Source organism: Meles meles, chromosome Y (assembly GCF_922984935.1).
Source record: "Meles meles chromosome Y, mMelMel3.1 paternal haplotype, whole genome shotgun sequence".
NCBI lineage: Eukaryota > Metazoa > Chordata > Mammalia > Carnivora > Mustelidae > Meles > Meles meles.
Window position 1 is genome coordinate 44,178,502 of NC_060088.1, and position 9,348 is coordinate 44,187,849.

A 9,348-nucleotide genomic window follows, 5' to 3' on the forward strand; every position below is an offset into this window, starting at 1 on the left:
CCTTGGCCACAAACAGGCATTGTGACCCAGAGCCTAAGCTCGCTTTCAAACCAGCCCCCTTGCTAGCTGGACCAGGAACCTGCATATCGGGCGTGACATTCCTCTAGGCCCATATCCTCACCCTCAGTCTGGTTCTCCAGGTGCGCAGACCCAGAAGCTAACTCTGGAATCCCTGCTATGGCCGGACCCCTGAGAGGGAAAACAGCACTCAGCACTCTTCCCTTTCCCCTGAAAGACACCAAACCCTTGGGAGCCGGGCAGAATCCTCACAGGGGCAGAATCTCCCATGGCCCCATGAGGCTACTGCTCCATTCTATGGCCAACAGACACACACAACCCAGACAGAAAAGCCTGCGCTCCCGCTTCCCGAATAATTTCAGATCCCGTGGAACTGCCCTCTTGGTCTGCAGATTGGACATGCCATCACCTCAACCCTAACCCTATCACGAGTTTGTGTTTGCAGAATTTTGTTCCCGAAGCCCTGGCTGACAGGCCCTCCAGGATGGAAACTCTGGAGCACAGCACAGGACTCTGCCTGCCCATCCAAAGGAAATTATGCCCGTCACAGTTGCACAGGAAGCCCTCGAGATTGGGAAGTCTGGAGCCCCAACGCAGCCTTCTCCCTGCCTTCCAGACAGAAGGAGGGCCCTAATGGGTCTGCCCAGGATCCCCAAGTGAGCATCATCCTGCACGGTCCTAGACGGAATCCCAATATCCAGGCCGCACTGTGCACTAATGCTCTGTCTGACAGAGCCTGAGCCCTGACCTCCCATCAGCCCCCCAGATAGTGGGCACCATGCGCTGCATATGGGATGGGAACAGGCCCGAGGCTGTCATCTCTACCCAGCCTGGGTGTTCAGGCATCTGTGCCCAGACCATAGCTCAAATCCTGGCCAATGGGGGATCCTCAAGCACAAAAGAGCACTTCTCATTCCCCATGGCAGTAAAAGCTTGCTGTGCGGATGGGGGTCAAACACTCAGAGTGGGAGCCAGCTCCATAGTCAGGAGACCACGACCACTCATGAGGGTAGCCCTGGCCACAAACAGGCATTGTGACCATCAGCCTGAGCAAGCTTTCAAAAAATCCCCCTCATAGCTGGACCAGGAGCCCGCATTTTGGGCCTGCCATGCCCCTAGGCCCAAATCCTCACCCTCGGTCGGGTTTTCCAGGCACCTGGACCCAGAAGCCGACTCTGGAATCCCTACTATGGTGGGCCCCTGAGATGGAAAACAGCTCTCTTCCCTTCATCCAGAAATTCACCAAAACCTTGGGAGCCGTGCAAAATCCCCACAGAGGCAGAATCTCCCATGAACAAATAAGACCCCTCCATTCCGTTATCAACCGAGACACAGAACCCATAGTGAAAAGCCTGTGCTCCCGTCTCCCCATAACCCTAATTTCAGATTCTGATTCACTGCCCTCATGGTCTGCATCTCGGGCCTGCCATCACCTTCCCCCTCACCCTAACCCGAGTTTGTGTCCAGACTTTTGTCCCCAAAGCCCTGGCTGACAGGCCCTCCAATGGGGCATGTAGAACCACAGCACAGCACTCTGCCTGTCATCTGGGAGGTTATTCTGGCCATCATAGTTGCACAAACCTTCTAGACTGGGAGACACCAGCAGGGCTCCTGAGCCCATCCCAAATTCGTTGGCTGCTCTGGACAGAAATGCGCAGTCTGACACATGCCAGACACCTACCTCCAGGCAGTCACCCACGTCAATGGCCCTGAGTCAGAAGATGGAACATGACATGAACCTAGGACCTCAATGGAGCCCTAGGTTAGCCTTGCAGGCATCTGCCTCCAGAGGCCGGTTCTGGAATTTCTACATATGATCCAACGTTTGCACCCTGAGCCACAAAACAGAACACCTCCTCTCCCCAGAAGGCAACCTGGCTCTTGGGATCTCCGTCCAACCCTCAGGGGAAGAGAATCCTGCATGGCGCCTGAGACCCAGCCACATTCTACGGTCTCCCTGGACACAAGCAATCATTGTTCCCATCAGCATGAGGTTCCCTGTAAACTCAGCCCCTGGGCCCTTGCCCCCGAGTGACCAGATCGAATCGACCTTGTTCCTGGGCTGAAATTATAAGCTGAGCTGGGCTTTCCAGACATATATGCGGTGATGTCTGCTACCTTGTCTTTCCATATGGGGGAAATCTGGAGCCATCAAAACGGACTCCCTCTGTCCTGCAGAAGGAAAGCCTGCTGTTCAGAGCAGCTCACAAGCCCCAGCCTGGGAAAACCTTCATGGCCTCATGAGGCCACCTCTCTATTCGCTGGCCATCATAGACACAAACTCCAGCATGAGCGACCATCTGACACTCGCCCTGACTCAGGTCTTGGAGATCTCAATTCAGATGCTGCACATTGGAATGGCCATGTGCTCAGCACTGACATGAACCGGCGCTTCTGTTATCTGACATTGGTTCTCACCCTCCTGGTCTTCAAGCCCTCCAGATTGGGAACACTGGAGCCAAAATGTAGCCTTCTGCCTGGGCTCCAGAAAGAAGAAGCGCCCTAGGGTATTAGGGTCCGTGATCAAAGGAACGAGACTGACATAAAGTGAATACCAAGCAAAGTTTTATTTCGCCCCATGCATCAAAAATCAAACCAACCAGTCAGGGCCTTCTCTTACAAAGAGGTGACGATGACTAGGACAGCAACCCCTATTACTTCCCTTACCCAACGATTTCCCCTACCCGACAATTCCTGCTACTCCACGAGTCCCCCAACCCGATGATTCCTGCTACCCCACGATTCCCGCTACCTAACAATGGCTGCTACCCCAGGGTTCCCCAGGTTAGCCTGCATAACCTTAACTCTCCTCATGCCTCCTCCATTGTCTGCTGAGTGGATTTCACACTATTCGGAAAGAATGTCTCATAGGAACTTCCGAATCCATAGATATTGAAGTAACAGCCCATAGGCAAACTCTTCAGCAGCAAAATCAGTGTTTCTTGGCTGCCTGTATGCATAGCTGAGAGTTATCCTGTTTACTTATGGGGGACTGCATACTTCCTGAGTGGTCCATGAGGAAGATGAATTCTCCAGAGATGACAGGTGACTGAGATTCTGGGATATTTTGGCAGAAATACACCATCACAGATGGATCTTTCATGAAACCATCTGAGTTGTCTCCAGGTTGCCCCATCTCCACAGCTACAGTGGGGGTATGCACCTCACTGTAGTAAATCAGGAGTTCCACACATCGATCAAATTTGTGTCCATCAGCCAAGGAATCCTGGGCAGAAGTCTTATCTTCTCCAAGGTACTTGGTAGGACTGAAGGGGCAGTTGGACTGGATCCTCTCAATACCATGTTGGGAACTGACGGTGGCAACCATTCTGAGTGTAGAGGGCAGGTCCTCCAAAGGAATGACAGGAGTCTTCATATCAAGGCAACTGTCCTCAAATGATCCAGAACCACAGTATCAAGGATTCAAGACAGCTGGGAGCACGTAGCGCAGGGCTCTATCTGCTTCCAAGGGGAGCTCCTGCCCATACTTCAGGGTGATTGCTACATTCGACCCTGGGTCCATGTTCCCCACACTGTAACAGAAGACGTTCTTGGAGCACTTGTCCTCCTCCAGTAGGAAAGCTTGGCGGCGGTTGCTGATGGCACTCTCATAGATGCTTGACCCTTTGTTTTCTCCTTAAATTCTGCTTTAATTTTCTCCCCATCCAACTTGGCCTCAAAGCTGTAGACAGCTGAGTCATCATCCATGGGGAACACAAAGAAGGTCTCCAAAAGAACTTCCTCCTCATTCTTGAGGTTTAAGGTAGAAGACACACGAGCCACAAACTCACGAATGGACAAGGTCACAGAGATGCTCTTCAGGGGTACTGGTTGCTCTCTGAGGGTTAGTAGGCCACCCTGGAGCACCATGGTGATGCAGGACTATAAGGGTGGCTTCCAGGTGAAGAGAGAGCGGAGAGCAGTCTCCTACTGTTAGGAACGAGACTGATGATGGCACTCCTGGTGGCACCGCTCCCCCATGAGGCTGCTTCCTGATGATGATGCTCCAGCAGCTGTGCTCGCCAGGGAGGCCACTCCCTGGCTAGCAAGGCCCCTCCCCGGATGGCGAAGCCTGTCCCCAGTTGGCGAGGCTGCTCCCCGGCTGGTGAGGCCGCTGCCCAGCAACGCTCATGATGCTCTGGCAGTGCTGCTCCCCGGTTGGAGAGGCCACGGCTGGGCTGGCGAGGCCGCTGCCAGGCTGGCGAGACCACTGCCCAGTGAACCGACGAATACTGGTCCTGACAAACCGACAAACGCTGCTCCCAACAAACCAAGAAACGCTGCTCCTGATGAACCAACGAATGGAAAAATAAATAAATACATACATAAATAAATAATTAAAACAGCCCCACACTACCTCACAGACTGACCTTCATAGGGATGGCAGAGCCCGGCCCACTCACAGGTGGCCAATAGAACTGCAGCACACAGGGAAAGCTGCACAGTAACGCTCGGTCATCAATACGGGTGATGAATAGAATTCCAATTTACCATAGTAAATATGTGTGTGCCCAACTGATTGGACGTCTCCATCCAACTGGCCCGCCCCTACATCTGGGGTCTGCAAGCAAGTTCCTCTGCGAGGGACAGGGTCAATCCAAGCCAACAACAAAAGGGCTCCCTCCACCCAACCAGGTCCCTACATTAGGGGTCTGCCCAGAATCCCCACGTGAGGATCAACCTGCACGGACCTCGACGGCACCCCAATATCCTAGGCCTCCCTGTCCACTAATGCACTGTCTGACACAGCCTGAGCCCCGACCTCCCATCAGCCCAGAAGGTATTAGGCCCAATACCCTGTAGGCAGGACCTGCCATGGCCAGAGACTGTCAACTCTACCCAACCTGGGTACTCAGGCGTCTGTGCCCAGACCACAGCTCAAATAGCGGCCTATGGGGGAACCTCAAACATAAAAGAGCACTCCTCCTTCCCCATGACGGGAAAAGTTTGCTGTGGGGATGGGGGTCTAAGGCTCAGTGTGGGGGCCAGCTGCATGGCCCATGAGACCACACAGACCCAGGAGGACCGACCTGGCCACAAACAGGCATTGTGACTTTCAGCCTGATCACGTTTTCAAACCACCCCTGGCTAGCTGGACCAGGAGTACGCATATCGGGCGTGACATGACCCTAGGTCCCAGTCCTCACCCTCGGTCGGGTTCTCCAGATGCCCGGACCCAGAAGCTGACTCTGGAATCCTTGCTATGGTGGGACCACTGAGAAGGAAAAGAGCACTCTTCGCTTCCCCCTGAAAGACACAAAACCCTTGGGAGCCAGTCAGAATTCGCACAGAGGCAGAATCTCCCATGGCCCCATGAGGCTACCACTACATTCTGTGGCCAACCGAGACACAAAACCCAGACAGAGAAGCCTGCACTCCCACGTCCCCATAGCTCTCATTTAAGATTGCATGGTGCTGCTCTCACTGTCTGCAGATCGCCCCTGCAATCACCTCGCCCCTAACCCTATCCCGAGATTGTGTTTACAGACTTTTGTCCCCAAAGCCTTGGCCAACTGGCCCTCTAGGATGGGGCCTCTGGAGCCACAGAGCAGGACTTTGCTGCCCACCCGAAGGAAGCTCTGCCCATCACATTTGCACAAGCTGACTTCTGCTACAACGTCCTTCCATATGGGGCACACTGGTGCCATCAAAACGGACTCCCCATGTCCCGCAAAAGAAAGGCTTGCTGTTCGGAGCATCCCACAAGCTCCTGCCCGGAAAAGCTCTATGGCCTCAAGAGGCTACGCCTCCATTCTTCGGCCAGCATGGACACAAACTCCAGAGTGAGCTACCATCTGACATGTGCCCTGACTCAAGTGCTGGAGATCTGGAGTCAGAGGCTGCACATTGGAAATGCCATGTCCTCAGCACTGAACTGAACCAGCGCTTGTGCATTCATATTTCCATTCTCACTCTTCTGGCCAACAACACTCAAGATTGTTCATTCTGGAGCCACAGCGCAGTCTTCTGCCTGCCCTATAGAAAGAAGAAGGGCCCTAGGGGTCTGCCCAGAATCCCCACCTGAGGATAAACCAGCACAGACCTTGACGACACCCCAACTTCCTGGGCCCCCCTGTGCACTAATGCTCTGTCTGACACAGCCTGAGACCCAATCTTCCATCAACCCCCCAGGTAGCGGGCCCCATATCCTGCAGGTGTGACCTGCTGTGGCCAGAGACTTTCATCTCTGCTCAACCTGGGTATTTACCTGTCTGTGGCCAGACCATAGCTCAAATTCCAGTATATGGGGGGAAACTCAAGCATAAAGAGCACTCCTGCTTCCCCATGACGGGAAAAGCTTGATGTGGGGATGGGGTTCTATATCTCAGGGTGGGAGCCAGCTGCCTTTTCCATGAGACCACGCCCACCCAGGAAGGCTGCTTTGGGCACAAACAGGCATTGTAACCCTCAGCCTGAGACTGCTTTCATACCAGCCCCCTCACTAGCTGGACCAGGAGCCCGCATATCAGGCCTGACATGACCCTAGGCCCAAATCCTCATGCTCGGATGGGTTCTCCAGGCGCCCGGGACCCAGAAGCTGACCATTTAATCCCTGCTATGGCGGGACCCCTGAGATGAAAACAGCACTCTTCGCTTCCCCCGTAAAGACACCTAAACCTTTAGAGCCGGGCAGAATCCTCACAGAGGCAGAATTGCCCATGGCCCCATGAGGCTACTGCTCCATTCTATGGCCAACAGACACACACAACCCAGACAGAAAAGCCTGCGCTCCCGCTTCCCGAATAATTTCAGATCCCGTGGAACTGCCCTCTTGGTCTGCAGATTGGACATGCCATCACCTCAACCCTAACCCTATCACGAGTTTGTGTTTGCAGAATTTTGTTCCCGAAGCCCTGGCTGACAGGTCTTCCAGGATGGAAACTCTGGAGCACAGCACAGGACTCTGCCTGCCCACCCGAAGGGAACTCTGCCCGTCACATTTGCAAAAACCCTCCAGATTGGGAGACACCTGCAATGCCCCGGAGCCCACCCCAAATTCAATGTCCTCTAAGTAAAAAAGGCATATTCAGACACATGCCAGACACCTCCCTCCAGGGAGACACTCAGGAGAATGGCCCTGAGTCAGAAGATGGAACCTTACATACCCCTATGACCTCAACGGAACCCTAGCTGAGGTTGCGGGCATCTGTCTCCAGAGGCAAACTCTGGAATACCTACTTATGGTCCAACACTTGATTCCTGAGCCACAAAAAAGAACACCTCCTGTCCCAAGAACATTGGGAGTTGCATCCAACCCTCAGGGGAGAAGAATCCTGCATGGCACCTAAGCCCCCGCCATATTCTAAGGTCTTCCTGGACACAAGCCAGCATTGTGACCCATTAGAATGAGGCTCCCTTTCACCTCAGCCCCCTGCGCACTTTGACCCAGTGTCACCAGATCGAAATGTCCTTGTTCCTGGGCTGGAAGGCTAAGTATTACTGGGCATAACAGGCATCCATGTGGTGACTTCTGCTATGATGTCTTTCCATAGAGGGGACACTGGTGCCATCAAAATGGACTCCCCCTGTCCCGCAGAAGGAAAGCTTGCTGTTTGGAGCACCTCACAAGCCTAGGACTGGGATGACTTCCATGGCCACATGAGGCCACCCCTCCATCTGTCAGCCATCATGGACACAAACTCTAGTGTGAGCGAACATCTGACACTTGCCCTGACTCAGGTGCTGGACATCACAAGTCAGACGCTGCACATTTTTAATGATATGTGCTCGGCACTGAACTGAACAAGCGCTTGTGCTTTCAGTATTCTGCCTTAACCCTCGTGGCCCACAAGCCCACTAGATTGTTCATTCTGGAACCACAAGGCTGTGTTCTGCCTGCCCTCCAGAAAGAAGAAGTGCCCTAGGGGTCTTCACAGAATGCCTACATGAAGATCAACCTGCACGAACCTCGACGGCACCCAAAGTCCTAGGCCACCCTGTACAATAATGCTCTCTCTAACACAGACTGAGAGATGACCTCCCATCAGCCATGCATGTAGCAGGCCCCATATACTGCACATGGGACTTGCCAAAGCCAGAGACTGTAATCTCTACCCAACCTGGGTATTCAGGCTTCTGTGTCCAGACCATAGCTCAAATCCTGGCCTATAGGGGAACCTCAAGCACCAAAGAGCACAATTCCTTCCTCATGATGGGAAAAGCTTGCTGTGGGAATAGGGGTCTAATCCTCAGAATTGGAGCCAGCTGCATGGCCCATGAGACCACGCCCAACCCGGAGGGCTGACCTGGCCACAAACAGACATTGTGACCCTCAGCCTGAGTCCACTTTCAAACCAGGCCCCCTCGCTAGCTAGACCAGGAGCCCGCATATTGGGCCTGACATGCCCCTAGGCCCAAATCCTCACCCTTGGTCAGGCTCTCAAGGCACCTGCACCCAGAAGCCGACTCTGGAATCCCTGCTATGGCGGTACCCATGAGACGGAAAACAGCACTCTTCCCTTCCCCCCAAAAGACACCAAATCCTTGGAAGCCAGGCAGAAGCCACACAGAGGTAGAATCTCCCATGGACCGGTGAAGCCACCACTTCATTCTGTGCCCAACTGAGACACAAAACCCAGACAGAAAAGCCTGTGCTCCCACCTCCCCATCACCCTCATTTCAGATCCTGCGGCACTGCCCTCACAGTCCCTAGATCGGGCCTGCCATCACCTCACCCAGAAACTTATCCCGAGTTTGTGTTTGCAGAATTTTGTCCCCGAAGCCTTGTCCGACATGCCCTCCAGGATGGGGCCTCTGGAGGCACAGCACAGGACTCTGAATGCCCACCCAAAGGAAACTCTGCCTGTCACTTTTCCACAAAACCTCCAGATTGGGAGACAACTAAAATGTCCCTGAGCCCACCCCAAATTTGTTGGCCGCCTTGAAAAAAAGGCGCATTCAGACACATGCCAGACACCTACCACCTGGCATATAGCCAGGTCCATGGCTCTTAGTCAGAAGATGGAACCTGACATAACCCTAGGACCTCAACGGAACCGTAGCTTAGCCTTGCAGGCATCTGCCTCCAGAGGCAAACTCTGGAATACCTATATGTGGTCTAACACTTGATCACTTAGCCACAAAACAGAACACCTCCAGTCCCCAGAACACAACCTGGCTCTTGGGTGCTCTGTCCAAACTTCAAGGGCAGAGATTCCTGCATTACACCTGAGCCCACGCCACATTCTAAGGTCTCCCTGGACACAAGCCAGCATTGTGACCCATCAGAATGAGTCTCACTGTCACCTCAGCACCTTGGGGACATTGCCCCAGAGAAACCAGATCCAAACGGTCTTGTACCTGGGCTGGAAGGTTAAGTGGAGCTGGACT

General features: G+C 53.7%; 1 pseudogene; it reads right to left on the reverse strand.

Moving 5' to 3' along the window:
* Window positions 1–2,766: 2,766 nt before the first annotated feature.
* LOC123935805 lies at window positions 2,767–3,888 on the reverse strand (annotated as a pseudogene).
* Between the last annotated feature and the right edge of the window lie 5,460 nt (window positions 3,889–9,348).